General features: G+C 42.9%; 1 protein-coding gene across 1 annotated transcript in view; it reads right to left on the reverse strand.

Moving 5' to 3' along the window:
• Positions 1-19,596, reverse strand: part of ARHGAP42 (Rho GTPase activating protein 42) — a 531,185-nt gene that overhangs the window by 108,701 nt on the left and 402,888 nt on the right. The window lies entirely within an intron of this gene.

The following is a 19,596-nucleotide window of genomic DNA, read 5'->3' on the forward strand; positions in this document are numbered from 1 at the left end:
GTACATATATAAATATAAATACATATATTTAGGTTAAATGTCATATACTGTATATTGTGTAAGTGTGTGTATTTATATACATAGTATCTCACAAAAGTGAGTACACCCCTCACATTTTTGTAAATATTTGATTCTATCTTTAAATGTGACAATACTGAAGAAACCACACTTTGCTACAATGTAAAGTAGTGAGTGTACAGCTTGTATAACAGTGTATATTTTCTGTCTCCGCAAAATAACTCAACACACAGCCATTAATGTCTAAACCGCTGGCAACAAAAGTGAGTACACCCCTAAGTGAAAATATCCAAATTGGGCCCAATTAGCCATTTTCCCTCCCAGTGTCATGTGACTTGTTAGTGTTACAAGATCTAGGTGTGAATGAGGCGCAGGTGTGCTAAATTTGGTGTTATTGCTCTCATTCTCTCATACTGGTCACTGGAAGTTCAACATGGCACTTCATGGCAAAGAACTCTCTGAGAAACTGAAAAAAAAAAATGTTGCTCTACAAAAAGATGGCCTAGGCTATAAGAAAATTGCCAAGACTCCAAAACTGAGCTGCAGCACGGTGGCCAAGACCGTACAGTGATTTAACAGGACAGGTTGCATTCAGAACAGGCCTCACCATGGTCGACCAAAGAAGTTGAGTGCACGTGTTCAGCGTCATATCCAGAGGTTGTCTTTGGGAAATAGACGTATGAGTGCTGCCAGCATTGCTGCAAAGGTTGAAGGGGTGGTGCGGTAAGCCTGTCAGTGCTCAGACCATACACGGCATACTGATTAAAATTGGTCTGCATGGCTGTCATCCCAGAAGGAAGCCTCTTCTAAAGATGATGCACAACAAATCCCACAAACAGTTTGCTGAAGACAAGCAGACTAAGGATATGGATTACTAGAACCATGTCCTGTGGTCTGATGAGACCAAGATACACTTATTTGGTTCAGATGATGTCAAGCATGTGTGGCAGCAACCAGGTGAGAAGTACAAAGACAAGTGTGTCTTGCCTACAGTCAAGCATGGTGGTGGGAGTGTCATGGGCTGAGGCTACATGAGTGCTGTAAGGAGGTAATTCTTCCCAATGACCACAAGTGTAGGGACAATTCCTCTCACTGACCATCACACTAATGTACCATGAGTTGTAGATTTCTAACTTTTAGCAAGGGTTCCCCAAAACTGGAGAACTATTTCAAGGGTTTCTCTGTGTTGAAAAGGTTGAGAAAGGCTGATCTAAATGTATAAGTAACACATATGAGCACAATGGCAGACAGGGTGCATTTGGGGCCTTGCACCCACATAGATGCCACATTGGGAGCAGCGGCTGTGTCCACACAGTGGCTGCATCCCAATTGACAGGAATGGGACTGGTTGCAAGGGGATGCATCCTCAGGATTTAGTGTTACATTTCAAAGATGTCTGAAAAATATAAGGAACCTCAGTGCTCCCAGCTATGACGATGTGTCTAGCACACTGGGCATATCTCGATTCATGCACTTCAAGTGCCACCCTCTGGTGGTGCTCTTGAAAAGTTGGGATTTCATAAATGTGGCAATGGCACATTCCTTGTCTTGCTATCTTTCACTACAATGCTGAGCAGTGCCTGGATGTAATAAACATGTGGGGTAGAAATTGGCCCATCCACTTTAAGTTGAAAAGTCAAAATTTCCACATCTGCTTCTTATGTGACTGCACTAATTTAGGGGTAGGCAACCTGGGGCCCTCCAGCTGTTGTGGAACTAAATTTCCCATGAGGCATAGCAAGGCTGGCAGTTCAATTACTCCCAGAGGCATGATGGGATTTGTAGTTCTGCAACAGCTGGAGATCCCCAGGTTGCCTACTCCTGCACTAAATGACACAAAGCTGTGCCTCTTCAAATCTTGGCAAAAATTTTATTACAGTTTATTTTTATTTATGACAATCATAGTAATGAATTCTATGTATCGCCAACATCTTCTAATAAGCTCAGCTGTTCAAAAGTAAGAGCATACAAGGACTATACAGCTACCATAGACAATAAACACGAATACAATCCGATTCACTAGAAAGTTTCTTACAGTCTAAGGCCCCTTACACCCAGTGCTGATAGCCATACACAGTGAACGGGCTGTTGGATTATTCATGTTTCCATGTTTTGATTATCCATTTTCATTTTTATCCATGTTTGATTATCCATCCCCAGCCAGGAGAACTCACCCCAGCCTGCACCACCTGTTACATTTGGACAAGCAGCTGTGTCCGCGCAGCCACTGCATCCTCATTGACATGAATGGGGTGCCTTGACACAGCACCTACCGGCTAGGGATCAATAATCAAATGGCCCATTCACCGTGTACGGTCATCAGTGCCTTTATGAACAAGGCCTACAAGGAAAGGGGATAAGTACACATCAATGCAAGCACTCGAGTATATATAAATGCATGTTGTTAAGTGTGTAAACATGCATGCACCACACCGCACTGTGTATGTGCACCACAATGTACTGTGTAAGGCTTCTTTCGCATGGGAGGCATCATTTACTGATTTATAAAAATGGGTGGTGCCTGTCAAACTTGGCATAAGCAAACTCGTCAAAGATTCGCAGCAGTGGAATATGTATAATCCCCTCCAATGTCCGCTTGTAGGTAGGTCATCAGACTGCTAGTAAAAATGCACATCAACTCGCTGTTTTTACTGCCCCCTGGTTGTCCATGTAAATGAGCCCCAAGCGTGTTGTGGCTTATTGTTATTTTTTATGGCACCCTAATGCACATACACAGAGTAAATAAAGGCAGTGCACTGTAAAAAAATTCACGTGCCCATCAACGCAGTGTAAATGAGGCATGTGGTTTTTTTTTTGGCCAGTTGAAACACATTGAAGCCCCATTGAAATGAATGGGCAATGCACTGAAATGTGCATGGATGCATTGAAAATGTGTGCTTTGGTCTGATGGGATAATAAAGAAATGCTTCAGTCCCATTATCATAGTTGCCAACATTCTCCAAAAATGTATAGGGACACATTTTTGTCTGTAGGTGGAGTATTATTTTAATTAGGGGGTGGGGGCATTCATTTGTAGGCGTGGTCTAGAGAGGCAAGAGAGCCACCTGACCTCCCTTCATGCTAATTCATTGGAGAGGAGGAAGCAGGGGGAGAACCTGAGAAATCTCTTTGTTAAACTTGTGTGTTACCCCGGTGCTGCGGCCAGGTTTTTTCAGCGCAGAGTCTAGGATTGCTGCTGCCCGGGATATTTTTCAGGATTCTCCCCGGGACAAAAACTCCCCGGGACGTTAGTCAGTTTCCCGTGACTGTCCTGGGAAATCAGTTTGTCTCCATGTTATTCCCTAATATGGCACATATATATTATTATTACACAGGATTTATATAGAGCCAACAGTTTGCGCAGCGCTTTAGAACATAAGGCGGCAGACAGTACAGTTACAATACAATTCAATACAGGAGGAATCAGAGGGCCCTGCTTGTTATGGATTCTGATTGGCCTACGGGTTCTGGCAGAGCCCTTGGCACAAATGAACAAGCGCAGGAGAGTTCTCGCATGGCAAGGTTTTTGAACTTCCATAACTGCCATCTTTGCGAATATGCAGGGAAGCCGCTTGCGTGTAGGCGTGCTGGAAACCCCCATGTGCGCAAATAGACCCCAGGGCTCAGTCAGGACCACGCACAGAATCTGGGAGGGGGGCCAAAAATGTGGGTGTGCTACTTTGCAGCACAGAAATTCTTTTAAATAAAAAAAATATATTAAAATAGAATCAATATACATTTGTGAAGGGGGCAAAATTAAAGTTAGTTTAGGGCGATGGTCAACTTTACGTATATAACTTAATACGCCTTCAGCAACAAAACAAAATACCACTAGATGGCAGCAGGTTATAACATACAGAAATTCTAGCCTTTCGGAGATGGCATAAATGCACCAAAATCCATCAAATAAAACAAATGCTATTATCCCCCGCTATTTCCCAGCAGGAAAGATTATGAGGGAGTTTGTTTAACCTCTTACTAGAGCCCTCAGCCTAGTTTATTAGCAGAATCTTCAAGTGGGGCTGTCTCCAAAGGCTGTATGTCTGTGTCGTTCTTCTACACTGTCTTGTAGATAGGGTATAACCAATAAGAAATAGTGGTAGAAAGGGCAAGCTACTGATTGAGCATGAACTCGTTTTGTACATACACTAACAGACCTGGTCCTGCGGGTTTTTATTATATGTATTGGGTGATGAACTTCCACAGCGCTGTAAGCAATACACTGCCTCAACACAAACAGCAACGTGATGATTGTTTGATATAAAACACATGGTGTATGATTAATACTTAGACGCCTTCTGGATAATTGGCCAGCAGAGAGCTAGAGGAAAACATTTCTTGAAATTCCATTTACTTCAGCCATAATGACCAATCACCCTGCAAACTCAGGCCTAAAGTGTATTTGCCAGAACAATAATAAATGTGCCAAACTCTTACCTGCTCCATTTTGGTCTGTAATATTCAGAATTAAAAGTGTTTTTCTATATCTCCTTGATAAGTGCAAAAAAATAAAAATAAATACCCGTTAATCGTGTGTGCTCTAAGCTGACTGTTATCAATTACATTGTTCTCAACTATTTCTGAGGGCTACAAAGCCACATCCCTCTATGCTATGGAGCAGGGGTTTCCAAATGTTTTAAACAAAGGATCAATTTACAGTCCCTTAAGCAGGTCATACATAGACCTTAATTCGGCCGGTTCAGCAGGGACTGGCCAAATTTCGATCCAAACAACAAACCTGTTGGAAAATGTTCTCTCTTCTTATTGATGCCGGGGACATCTACCCACTGTCAGGATACAAGGACACAGTGGGGGGGATTCCCCCATCTGCATCAGGTGTGTAGATGGGGGAATCTAGTCATTTTCTTTCATTCAAACCGCCGGATGAATAAAAAAGTATGACCAGCCTAATGCCCCATACACACGATCCGAATATCGTACGACCGTTTTCGGTTAATAATCACAAGTAGAAATTGAATAGCTAAATAAAGTCACAAAAATTCTCGTACGACAGAACAAAAAAAAAATCGGAAGTGATGTCATGTGTTGTAATGTATTTGTATTGTATTTTCGGACGACAACTATACTGACTTAACAAAAATTGTACAATCTGGAAACGTACGAGGAAAATTTCCGTGCATGTCCGATCGAATAATATCGGATGAGCGGCCATGATCGGCTGTCGAAAGTAGTGTACACACAATCCGAAAATCGTACGTTCCTTCCTTGTGTACGGGCCATAAAGCTGGGTACACACTGACCGAAAATTGACTTTTGGTCAGTGTGTACAGCTGTCTCACGAATAGAAGCCGGTTTAACAACCGGCTTTTTTCAAAGGGACATGCTGGAGAACTAGCATCTGATCAGCCAATGGCTGCAAGCGCTGATCAGTATATTCTGGGGGGGGGGGGGCTTTAGGAGGGCTGGAATGTGGCCAATGAGAATAGAAAATACCCCAGCATCAGTGAGAGTAGACAACATCTCAGCTTTGTTGGTTAATGGGGGAGAGAAAAAAATTACATAGCACCTGTTATAAACAGGCTGAGGAATAATGCCCCATCACTGGTATTAGTTGGAGGAATTGTGCCCCATAATTGGTATTAGTTGCAGGAATAGTGCCCCGTCATTGGTATTCGTTGGAGGAAAAGTTCCCCATCAGTGGTATTAGTTGGAGGAAAAGTGCCCCATAATTGGTATTAGTTGCAGGAATAGTTCCCCATCATTGGTTTTAGTTGAGGAATAGTGCCCCATCATTGGTATTAGTTGGAGGAATGGTGCCCTATCATTGGTATTAGTTGGAGGAACAGTGTCACATCATTGGTATTAGTTAGAGCAATAATGCTCCATCATTGGTATTGGTTGGAGGAATAATGGCCCATAATTTGTATTAGTTGCAGCAATAGTGCCCCATCATAGGTATTAGTTGGAGGAAAAGTCCCCCATCATTGGTATGAGTTGGAGGAATAGTGGGCCATCATCGGTATTAGTTAGAGGAATAGTGTCCCATCATTGGTATTAGTTGGATGAATAGTGGCCCATCATTGGTATTAGTTAGAGGAATAGTGTCCCATCATTGGTATTAGTTGGAGGAATAGTGCCCCATCATTGGTATTAGTTGGAGGACTAGTGCTTCATCATTAGTATTTGTTGGAGGAATAGTGCCCATTATTGGTATCTGTAGGAGAAATAGTGCCCCATCATTGGTATTAGTTGGAGGAATAGTGCCCCTATTATTAATATGAGTTGGAGGAATAGTGTCACATCACTGGTATTTGTTGGAGGAATAGCGCATGCTCATTGGTATTAGTTGGAGGAATAGTGCCCCATCACTGGTATTTGTTGGAGGAATAGTGCCCCTATTATTGGTATGAGTTGGAGGAATAGTGACCCATCATTGGTATTATTTAGATTAATAGAGCCCCATCATTGGTATTAGTTGGAGGAATAGTGAACCATCATTGGTATCTGTTGGAGAAATAATGCCCCATCATTGGTATTAGTTGGAGGAATAGTGTCACACCATTGGTATTAGTTGGATAAATAGTGCCCCATCATTAGTTAGATGTCAGTGGGAGGAATAGTGCCCAATCATTTATATCAGTGTAAGGAATACTGCAACATTGTTGGTGTCACAGGAAGGAAAAATGCCCCATCACTGGTGTCAGTGGGAGGAATAGTTCCTTATTGTGGATTTCAGTGGAAGGAATTGTGCCTCACGGTTGGTGTCAGTGGGAAGAATATTGCCAGGGCTGTCATAATGAGAGGGCACACCTGGGCACTGCCTAGGGGCCCCATCTGCATGGGGGGCCCCTGCACTTTCCCAAAAGCAGCTGGTCTTTGAGCCCACGCTGCCCCGGAATTGGGGGCCCCATGATGGCACTGAGAGTGATGGATACACAGGGGAGGTAGGCTGGCAGCGGTGCACCATGCTGTGCCAAATGATACCTATTATTTCACAGTCAGCAGGAAAGGGCAGGGCTGGAAGCACCAGTGATGCTCTGCCCCCGCCCCATGCAGCTTGAATGCTCGGGACTCGAAGGCTGCGGAGTGGGAGCTGGAGTGGGAGCTGCTGAGTCGGCAGCACTGAGACCCCACCTGCAGAATTAGCATTGTGGATGGTGTCATGGTGAGCCCAGCTGTCCAGCACTGTTTGCTCCGAAAGGCTTGGAATGCCTGGAGGGATGCTCCCTCCTCCACCCCTCCTTCTGCCTGGGTGATTGGTATAGGCGAGTGCAGTGCTGGAGGTGGGCACATAGCCAAAAGTAGTTTACATGCACTGTATCTCCAATGGGAAAGGGGGTACTACATGGATGGAATAATGGTGCTGGTGGAATCAAGGGTGTATGGGGGAAAACAATGCTGAGGGGGGTCTGGGGTGTACAGGGGGTAGCAATGCTTGGGGTAGCTTGGGTGACTATAGTGCTAGAGGTACCAGGGATGTAGAGAGGCCACAGTGTAGGGGGTATCAGGGATGTAGTGAGGTCACAATACAAGGAATATTGTATGGCATATGGTTACAGTGCTGGGGGGAATATCTAGGGTGGGGAAGGGTCAGAGTCCTGGGGGGATATCTAGGGTGTAGAGGGGTCAGAATGCTGGGGGGATATCTGGGGTGTAGAGGGGTCAGAGTTCTGGGGTGATATCTGGGATGTAGAGGGGTCAGAGTGCTGGGGGGATATCTGGGGTGTAGTGGGGTCAAAGTGCTGGGGAGATATCTGGGGCGTAGAGGGGTAAGAGTGCTGGGGGGATATCTGGGATGTAGAGGGGTCAGAGTGCTGGGGGGATATCTGGGGTGTAGAGGGGTCAGAGGGCATCATTCTAGCAGATATATTATATGCACCGGACAGCTTTGTTACTTTATGTATACAGTATTTTCCCACTGTCTCTTTGCTGTGCACAATGATTGTTCATGTAGTTAATGCGGAGCTCCACCCAAAAGGGAAAGCTCCCCTTGTCTGCCTCCTACCTACTTGATATCTGTTTACCTGTGCTGTCTCCATTGTAGGGGCCCCAGAATATTACTTCACCCAGGGGCCCATGATCTTATTAAGGCGGCCCTGAATACTGCCTCATATCACTGGAAGGAACATTGCCCTAACCGCCAGGTACAGGCAAAGGAGCACATCTGGCCCACAGGCCACAGTTTGGAGAGGACTGTTTTGGAGAAATATGCCCTGTACACACATTCGGATCTTCTGCCAGAAAATGTGCGATCGGATTGTGTTGTCGGAAATTCCAATCGTGTGTGGGCTCCATCTGACTTTTTCCTTTTTCCAAAGTTTGAGAGCAGGATCTAAAATTTTCCAACAACAAAATCCGATTGTTTAAATTCTGATCGTGTGTAGACAATTCCGACAGACAAAGTGCCACGCGTGCTCAGAATAAATTACGACACGAAAGCTACTGGCTACTGGGCCGTTTATAGTCCCGTCGTACGTGTTCTACGTCACCGCGTTCAGAACGATCAGATTTTCCGAAACTTTGTGCGATTGTGTGTATGCTAGACAAGTTTGGGCCAAAATCCGTCTGAAAAATCCGACGGATTTTGTCGTCAGAAAGTCCAAGCGTGTGTACAGGGCATATGTCAGGTTGTCCCTGTGTGAACTGGCACTAATGCAAATAGATAGGAAGTTCCTGCAAAGAGGCAGCAAGGGACCAGCATAGGGATATGCAACAAAGGAAAGAAGAAGGTGAAAACAACATTTTATGGGAAAAAAGAATGTCAATTGTTTATGATATAAAATATAATGTAGTTAGACATTACTTCATTATTTTCCAGTTGTGTGTTAATCACTACTGCAGGCTACTTGTGTAGCTTACAAATATGGAACCATTTGTTCCATCTGTTTATCTGCCAATTACAGCAATGAAAAGGGAGCTGCAAAAAATCACCTAGACAGCTCTAGCTATCCTAAAGTCACCAGGACCTCAATAAATAATATCAGATATCAGATAATACTGTGCGGAGGTGATATTTGGCCCTGTGCTAAGGTTATTTCTTGTGGCTGTTGTGTGAAGACCTACAGTCATTAAAACAGAAATAAACCCCATGGAAATTGTTGACTTTTCCATTACGTTTGAGTAGGAAAACATTAGATCTCTATTGAATAGTTGCCTAGAGATGAAGATGAGAAAACACAAGAAAAAAATGCATTTTCGCTCATTTATTCAAAAAAATAAAAAAAAAAATATATATATATATATCAATAGATGTGATGGTCAAGAACAATCTTGGCCTCAGAGGCTGGCATTGCCTCCTTTAGCAGAAATGCCTTCTTGTACAATGAGGGAAAAAAAAGTATTTGATCCCCTGCTGATCAAAGGGATGATGAACGGGACCATGTACCATCAAATCTTGGGTGAGAACCTCCTTTCCTCAGCCAGGGCAATAAAAATGGGTCGAGGATGGGTATTCCAGCATGACAATGACCTAAAACACACGGCCAAGGCAACAAAGGAGTGGCTCAAGTAGAAGCACATTAAGGTCCCAGTGTGGCCTAGCCAGTCTCCAGACCTTAATCCCATAGAAAATATGTGAAAGGAGCTGAAGGTTCAGGTTACCAAACGTTAGCCTCGAAACCTTAACCACTTCAGCCCTGGAAGAATTTACCCCCTTCCTGACCAGAGCACTTTTTACGATTCGGCACTGAGTCAATTTAACTGACAATTGCGTGGTCGTGCGACGTGGCTCCCAAACAAAATTGACATCCTTTTTTTTCCCCACAAATAGAGATTTCTTTTAGTGGTATTTGATCACCTCTGTGGTTTTTATTTTGTGCGCTATAAACAAAAAAATTGCGACAATTTTGAAAAAAAACATTATTTTTTACTTTTTGCTATAATAAATATCCCCCAAAAATTTATATAAAAATGTTTTTCCTCATTTTAGGCCGATACGTATTCTTCTACATATTTTTGGTTTAAAAAAATGCAATAAACCTTTATTGATTGGTTTGTGCAAAAGTTATAGCGTCTACAAAATAGGGTATAATTTTTGGCATTTTTATTGATAATTTTTTTTTTTTTACTAGTAATGGCGGCGATCAGCGATTTATATCATGACTGTGACATTATGGCAGATAGATCGTGCAATTTCACATTTTTGGGACCATTGGCATTTATACAGCAATCATTGCTAAAAAATTGCATTGATTACTGTAAAAATGTCACTGGCCGTAAAGGGGTTAACCATTAGGTGGCGCTGTAGGGGTTAAGCGTGTCCTAGGGAGTGATTCTAACTGTTGGGGGGAGGAGCTGTGTGTGCCACATCACTGATCAGCGCTACTGATCACAGGGAGCTCTGATCAGTGACAGTGTCAATAGGCAGAACGGGGAGATGCTTGTTTACATTAGCATCTACACGTTCTTCCTCACCGTGAAACGATCGCGGGTATGCCCGTGAATATCGAGTCCGTGGGACCTGTGATCACGGAGCTACTGGCACGCACATGCATGCGCTGCCCTTGCAGGGCAATGTGCAGGTACGTTAATCTGCCTGTACGTGCCCTTCTGCCGCAGTATATCTGCGTGAGGCCGTCAGGAAGCGGTTAATGACTTGGAAAGGATCTGCAAAATCCCTCCGGAGTTGTGTGCAAACCTGGTGGCCAACTACAAGAAACATCTGCCCTCTGTGATTGCCAACAAGGGTTTTGCCACCAAGTACTAAGTCATGTTTTGCGAAGGGGTCGAATACTTATTTCATTAAAATGCAAATCAATTTATAACTTTTTTGAAATGTATTTTCCTGGATTTTGTTGTTATTCTGTCTCTTACTGTTAAAATAAACCTACCATTAAAATGATAGGCTGATCATTTATTTGTCAGTGGGAAAAACGTACAAAATCAGCAGGGGATCAAATACTTTTTTCCCTCACTGTATGCATTTTAAATAAAATCTGGGCTTTGACTATGACAGTTCCTTGGTGGTGTTGCTAGTGTGCTTTTTATTATTACTATTATCACCATTACATTTATATTTATTACTATTATTATATATTATTTTATTTCTATGTATTACTATTATTATATATTATTATTATTATTTTTTTAATTATTATTATTGTTTTTTATTTTATTTATTATTCCATTATTATGCTGAAAGAGCCGTTTCAGGTTTAACTTCAACTTGTGGACTGATGGTCCCACAGTCCCATCAAGCACATTTAATATGATGTATAGCTGACCATAAGCTGCCCAGGCTGTGAAACAAAAAAGCATACCCAAACATTTTCACCACCATGCTTCACAGTTGTTACGAGGTTCTTCTCTTGAAATGCCATCCTCGATTTGTGGCCAACATGTCTATGTTTACTGCGATCAAACAACTCTCTTTTTATTAGATATGTTCTCATGACATTGTCCCCATGGTCCTTGTCTATACTGTATGTGCAATGAGAATAAAATAAAGAAATGGTCACACTCTGAATTTCCAAAAAACTTGCTTGATGTACCTTTATTGTCACACGTGTATCAGACAAACACAGGACAATCAGTTGACATGTTTCACAAGCGGTAGCTTGCTTGTTCACAACAAAAACCATGTATGTTTAACCACTTAAGCCCCGGACCAATTTGCAGCCAAAGGACCAAGCCCCTTTTTGCGATACGGCATTGCGTCGCTTTAACTGACAATTGCGCAGTCGTACGACCCAAACAAAATTGGCGTCCTTTTTTCCCCACAAATAGAGATTTCTTTTGGTGGTATTTGATCACCTCTGCGGTTTTTATTTTTTGCGCTATAAACAAAAATAGAGCGACAATTTTGAAAAAAATTAAATATTTTTTACTTTTTGCTATAATAAATTTCCCCCAAAAATATATTTAAAAAAAATTTCTCAGTTTAGCGGGAAACTTATTCTTCTACATATTTTTGGTTAAAAAAAATTGCAATTAGCGATTATTGATTGGTTTGCGCAAAAGTTATAGCGTTTTTTTTTTACTAGTAATGGCGGCGATCAGCGATTTTTATTTTGACTGTAACATTATGACGGACATATCGGACATTTTTGACACATTTTTGGGACCATTGTCAGTTATGCAGCAATCACTGCTATTTAAATGCACCGATTCCTGTGTAAATGACACTGGCAGTGAAGGAGTTAACCACTAGGGGGCAGTGTAGGGGTTATGTGTGACGTTATGTGTTTTTTTTGTAGGGGGGTGTGGCCTGGCATGTGACGTCACTGATCGTCTTTCCCTATAACAGGGAACAGACAATCGGTGACAGTCACAGTAGGAAGCACGGGGAGAGGTTTGTTTACACAGACCTCTCCGCGGCCACAGAGCTCAGGACTGGGTCGCGAGCGCGCTGGCGGCAGTGCAGTCCCGACCCACGGCTGGGCAGTTAAAGAGCCACGTACAGGTACGTGATTGTGCCCAGCCATGCCATTCTGCCAACGTATATGTGCAGGAGGCGGTCCTTAAGCAGTTAATGACAAAATGGTAATTTTGCTCGAACGTTTTTTTGGGCAGCAAATGTTTTTTTTTCTTAAAGCGGTTCTTCACCCTAAAGGGGAAGTTCCGCTAATCTGATCCCTCCCCCCTCCAGTGCCACAATTTCAGGGGGGAGGGGGGTGCAGTTATCTGGATAATCCAGGTATCTGCACCCACTTCCGGGCAGACCGCCGCAGAGGCTCCCCCCCCCCCCCCGTTGTGTTCTATGAAACACACAGTTCCCAGGACACAGCGGGGGACCAGAAGAGATGCACAGCGCAACTCGCGCATGCGCAGTAGGGAACCGGGCAGTGAAGCCGCAATGTTTCACTTCCCGATTTCCTGACAGAGGATGGCGGCGGGGGCAGCAGCGAGATGAGCGATCACATGGCTGTAATTCCATTAGGAAGACTAAAACATCTGTAACCACAGGCCTCTACTGTTAAGATGCATACAGGAATTTAAAAGAGAGAACATAACTCGAGCTCATAAAGGCATGAATAGTAGACTGCTGGCCAAAAACAAACAATCCACACAAAGATTTATTTGGATAGTCAGTGCCTCCAGCAATGTATTTGTTACATAACATACAAGTAAGGCCGGGAACACAATGCTGCAGGCACAATGGGAAAAAACTCAAGGTTTAGAACCTACCAAAAAAATGCAACCTTTTCAATCACTTGCTGGGCAAAAGTGCTAAACGGTACAAACAAACTGATGTGGAAAAAATAAATGGCTGTCAAGATAATCAAAAACAAGATAAAGAAAGGAGGCATGAGTAACTGTTAAGCTAGTCATACACAACTTTACACAACTTTAATTTCAGCCGATTTCTGCAGAATCTGCTGTCTCTAGCTGTGGGTGGCCCTGGTGGCACCACCAAGCTTGATAAAAGTCCATTAAAAAATTGGCTTAGCTGGGTGGGAAATTATTGACTGCAGCCTAAGAAATGTAGTCAGTGTTTAGGTATGCATGCATCGCAGGTTTTGCACATGTCTGGCAGTGCTGTTTAGCGTGGATGGGGAAATTGACTGATTTCTCTCATTCAGCCCAATGGGCTGATCGGGAGTAAGATACATGTGTATGGCTAGCATAAAATTGTACCTCTGGTAAAAAAAAAAAAAAAACTGGTCCAGAATACCTTATGTACAGCCAGGGCTTTTTTTCTCAAACAATAGGTGCTGGAAATCAACCCCAAAACCCCTCCTCCTACACACACCCTCCAAATCACATCAAATAGTGCGTGTGGTCAGTGACATTTCACGAACAGTAGGAGGATCTTAAAGGGGCATTAAATAACAGGATTGCATTACATACAGAGTGCAGAATTCAGGGGGGTTACACACAGAGTGGAGATGTGTAACTTGTAAACACAGAAACTGGACTTCTGTGTTTACAAGTGATTGTTGTGAGCAGCCCCCCAAGAGTCTGAGCCAGAGGTGGTGGAACTGAGTTCCACCAAGTTCCCCCTGAAAAAAAAGCTGTGTACAGCTATCAGGCCTCATTTAGAGAGAGGTGGTGGTGACATGGTGTCCACCTCATCCAATCAGAGAAAGCTTTGCAGTCATTGAGAAAGCAAGGAGTGGTCTCCTGTGTTCACAATGCGGCAGGGCTGACCCGGAAGCTAGTGGAGATCACTATAGTAGCAGTGTCTACTACAGTTATTTCTAGCTCCCACCTGCATCCCTAAGCTTCAGCTTTATCATAATGAGTGCTGAAAACAGAAAACTATTTAGACACTTATGTAGAGGTTACTTGTAAAGTTAGTTTTTTTAGGGTGTTCTTTTGCTCTATGTTATCTTATCAGTACATGTACACACATCTAAAAACGTTTTTAAAGGGAAACATTTAATTTATTACTTTTGAGCCTCAAAAATGCTAAAAACACACCAAAAACTCAATTATTACTGCCTGCAAGCTTGATATTCAAATTATGCTGTACAATACACAACTTGCATTACGTGACGCTGAAGTTGAGAGTCACCAACAGACGTTCCTCTGGTGGCAGGTTTTTCCTCATGTTGGTATCCATGCAAAGGGTCTAACCTTTTCCAAGAGAACATCAAAGGTGGCAATTTACATGCGTGTAAAATTAAAAATAATTTTCTGGGTAATTACGCAGGTGAACATAGATATTAGAAAGTATCCTGTGGACATACCTTGAGCCAGACGTTCTCAACCTTTTCAACACAGAGGAACCCTTGATAGAAATTTCTGGTCTCAGGGAACCCGTGCTAAAAATTTCTATATCTACAACTCATGATACATTCGTGTGATGGTCAGTGGGAAGAATGCTCCTTACACTTGTGGACACTGAAGAATTACCCCCTTACAAATAGCTAAAAATATCAATGGTGGCAGTGGGAACTTATCTGAGAGAGGCAGAAATTGCTAATTTCTCATGGAACCTCTAGCAACCACTGGAGGAACTCTAGGGTTCCATGGAACCCTGGTTGAGAAACCCTGCGTTGACCCATCAATGGATGCATCTAGTAGCGATGAACTCTGGTCTTCTCTCGCAATTTTCTACATCTTTGGAGCCTCAGCAAAAGCAACATCAGGAGCATTTCCTCACACATTCCCTCACACATTTCCTCACACATTTCCTCACACATTTCCTCACACATTCCCTCACACATTCCCTCACACATTCCCTCACACATTCCCTCACGCATTCCCTCACGCATTCCCTCACACATTCCCTCACACATTCCCTCACACATTCCCTCACACATTTCCTCACACATTTCCTCACACATTCCCTCACACATTCCCTCACACATGCTCATCATGGGATCCATATTAACAAAACAACCAACAAATAACAGCTAGCTACAAGCACATTGCTTTCTCAGCTGCTACTCACACTGTTCTCTCACAGAATGGCTGAAATAGTAAATAATAATAAATACTTGTTTTTAGTGTTTTCTAATAGGGATGAGCTTCGAGTTCGAGTCGAACTCATGTTCGACTCGAACATTGCCTGTTCGCCTGTTCAGCGAACAGTGAACAATTTGGGCTGTTCGCAGCAAATTCGAAAAGCCGGAACACCCTATACAAGTCTATGGGAGAAATCTAAAGTGCTCATTTTAAAGGGTAATATGCAGGTTACTGTCCTAAAAAGTGTTTGGGGACCTGGGTCCTGCCCCAGGGGACATGGATCAATGCAAAAAAAAGTTTTCAAAACGGCCGTTTTTTCAGGAGCAGTGATTTTAATAATGATTAAAGTGAAACAATAAAAGTGTAATATTCCTTTAAATTTCGTAGCTGGGGGTATCTATAGTATGCCTGTGAAGGGGTGCATGTTTCTGGTGCTTAGAACTGTCCCTGCACAAAGTGTCATTTGTGCAGGAAAAAAAGTCTTTTAAAATCACTTGCGGCTAAATTGTCGGGTCTCCGTAATACAGAGAACACTCAATGAGTGTTCTCTGTATTAGCCGACAATTCATTCATTCATCGATTAAAAGAAAAATTTTTTTTTTTAAAAGCGTGGGGGTTCCCCTAAATTCAATTACCAGGCCCTTCAGGTCTGACATGGATATTAAGGGGAACCCCGTGTCAAATTAAAAAAAAAATGACGTGGGGGTCCCCCTAAATATCCATACCAGACCCTTCAGGTCTGATATGGATATAAAGGGGAACCCCGCATCAAATTTTAAACCCGTCACCTGACCCCGCCCCCTCTGACGCTGGTGAAGGGAGCCAGGGGTTCCCCAGTGACGTGTGGGTGACCCTGCCCCCTCTGATGTAACAGAAACCTGCGTTACATCAGAGGGGGCGGGGTCACCCACACGTCACTGGGGAACCCCTGGCTTCCCTCTCCAGCGTCTGAGGGGCGGGGTCAGGTGACGGATGGCCCCGCCCTCCTAATATAAGAAACGTCAGCGCTGGGCTCTCTGCAGTGTCTCCGGAGTGGAGACAGAAGAAGGATGTATGGACAGCGCTGGACTGAGAGATCCCCCGTCGCTGGATATGATCATCCATCGCTGGACCCCGGAGATCCGTCGCTGGATAGCAAGAGTGGATTAGCACCGCTGGAATCTTTTTTAAATTTTTTTCATTTTTAATAAAGGAATTTTTCAAAAGTGTGTTTGTCTTATTTAACCATTTTGACACTTTCTTTGTGAAATGGTAGGGGTACTTTTGTACCCCCTTACCATTTCAAACAGGGGGGGGCCGGGATCTGGGGGTCCCCTTGTTAAAGGGGGCTTCCAGATTCTGATAAGCCCCCCGCCCGCAGACCCTCACAGCCAACGGCCAGGGTTGTGAGGATGAGGCCCTTGTCCTCATCAACATGGGGACAAGGTGCTTTGAGGGGTCACAGACCCCCAAAGCATCCTCCCAATGTTGAGGGTATGTGGCCTGGTACGGTTCAGGAGGGAGGGGGGCCGCTCTCTCGTCCCCCCTCTTTTCCGGCCGCCTGCCAGGTTGCGTGCTCGGATAATGGGTCTGATATTGATTTTTAGGGGGACCCCCACGTCAATTTTTTTTTTTAATTTGATGCGGGGTTTCCCTTAATATCCATATCAGACCTGAAGGGTCTGGTATGGATATTTAGGGGGACCCCCACGTCATTTTTTTTTTAATTTGACACGGGGTTCCCCTTAATATCCATGTCAGACCTGAAGGGCCTGGTAATTGAATTTAGGGGAACCCCCACGCTTTTTTTTTTTTTTTTAATCAATGAATGAATGAATTGTCGGCTAATACAGAGAACACTCATTGAGTGTTCTCTGTATTACGGGGAGCCGACAATTTAGCCGCAAGTGATTTTAAAAGACTTTTTTTCCTGCACAAATGACACTTTGTGCAGGGACAGTTCTAAGCCCCAGAAACATGCGCCCCTTCACAGGCATACTATAGATACCCCCCCAGCTACGAAATTTAAAGGAATATTACACTTTTATTGTTTCACTTTAATCATTATTAAAATCACTGCTCCTGAAAAAGATCCATGTCCCCTGGGGCAGGACCCAGGTCCCCAAACACTTTTTAGGACAGTAACCTGCATATTACCCTTTAAAATGAGCACTTTAGATTGTGAACGTTCGAGTCCCATAGACTTTAATAGGGTTCTAAAGTTCACACGAAGTTTAGGTCTGTTCGCAGGTTCTGGTGCGAACCGAACAGGGGGGTGTTCGGCTCATCCCTACTTTCTAATAATTTGGGAGGGTCTCCTGAGGACATCTTTAGTAAACGCTCCTGAACGCAAATGCCGCTAAACGAGGCTTGTAAACGCTGCTAAACGCGTTTTTAAAGTGGATTACTAGCTGTGATTTTCCAGCGTTGAGGAGAGGTTGAGAAACGTCCCGTGTACATGAAGCTGCTTCATGTATGCTGCTGCTGGTAAACGGACATTTATGAGCAGTTTGGCGTTTTTTCAGCTGCCCCGGAGCTCTCCTCTATGTTATCTTATCAGTATATGTACACAGGGTCGTTTACAGTCCTTTCTAGGCAGTTGAGTTTAGAAGCATTTTTTGGAATGCAAAAAAAATGGACGGATGTTCAGAGGCATTTGACACACCAAACGCCTGTAAACACGTGTAAACGCAGTAACTCACGTTTAGCCACATTTTGTTCACAGGCAGTTTTCATTTTTTGACTATTAAAAAAAAAAATTGACAAAAGGTGGAGATAGAGAGCAGCAGGATCAACCAGGTTTTTTGCAGAATACAGAAACACATTTCATAGTGACTGAGTGAGTATGAACAGCATGTAATACACCATTTATTGATAGTTTTTTTTATAACGTGGGTTTAGTGACACTTGAATGGATTACCAGAGGAACTCCGGGGTGCATGGCTAGAGGGCCTCGTCTATTGGAAGCACGAACACAGCCACTGCTCTCATTTTGACATCCATGTGGGTGTGGCTTCATGTCCCTGAATGCAAACAATGTGAGCATCAGCTGCTCTCAAAAGTCATGAATTGGACTGCTCACTGTTGCATGTGGGCAAACAAGGCCTACACAGGGGTGCACACTTAAGTACACCCATGTGGACGAGGCTTAAACCATTAATTAAACAGATCATTAAAATGATAATTAAAAGATAACTAAATCCAAGAACAAACATGCAATATTTCTGCTTAAAGTCCTTAGATGTGGTGGTTGCATTAGTTTTCTGTTTTTTTTCAAGCTAAGAAAATTCCTGTTGATCTTGCCAAAAATACCATGCCCTTGTCATTTTCTGTGAGCTACACCAAAACATATCTTCCCTCCTAATTATATTCTGTAAAACTACAAATTGCCCTGCTCCCCATGTAATGATGATGAGGAGATAGGGACATGTTTGTAGTCCATATCATATAAGAGCAGCCTAGGGTGACAACTATGGCTCCCCACCATAGATACAGTGGAGAAGAGACATAGCAACGCAAGGACAGCAAATGTGTTATTTCCAGGTGAAAATAAAGCTGAAAAGAAGCTTGAAAAAAAAAAAGAAAAGAAAATGAATGCAGACACCCCACCAAATACCAGTAAGCTGCAACATATTCCATTTTTGGTTTTGGGCTTAGATACACTTTAATTTGGGCTTAGATACACATTAATACCAACTGATGACATATTTTAAAGGCAGAAAAGTGAGAAAAACCTTCAAAAACAGATTACAAAGTACAAATATATATGGAAATATATACAGTATTGCATGTTGTACATTAGCCAAAGCATTATGTGTTATCATATTTGTCCACTAGAGGCTGCTATAACTACATAGGAGTGGAATGAGTGTCGGTATTGCACTGGATTCCATTAAACTTCAAAAATCCATGATACACCAATTTAAAAAGATATGTATTTATTTATACATGCACCGTACCAAAAAAAAAAAAAAAAAAAAAAAAGAAAACAGTTTTATTTTTTGTTTGTGTATAAATGTCAACATGACAATTAGATTGGACACATTAAAATGTAAAGGAAGCCATCTCTAATGAAAGATTTTCAGTGGTGACCTAATTAGCGTGATGGACATTCCTGAACAAACACGAATTGCAGTAGAAAAAAAAGAAAAACAAGCAATACATCTTGTAGAATTCACTCCCACTTATACAGAAAGAATAATTCATCTTACTGACCCAGATAGATCATCAATACACACATTGTGTTCACTGCCATTACTGGGCACTGGGAAGTGAAGGGCTAGGAAT

This window comes from Lithobates pipiens, unplaced genomic scaffold (genome assembly GCF_037356315.1).
Source record: "Lithobates pipiens isolate NorthernLeopardFrog02 unplaced genomic scaffold, aLitPip1_a1.2 Scaffold_16, whole genome shotgun sequence".
Classification (NCBI taxonomy): domain Eukaryota; kingdom Metazoa; phylum Chordata; class Amphibia; order Anura; family Ranidae; genus Lithobates; species Lithobates pipiens.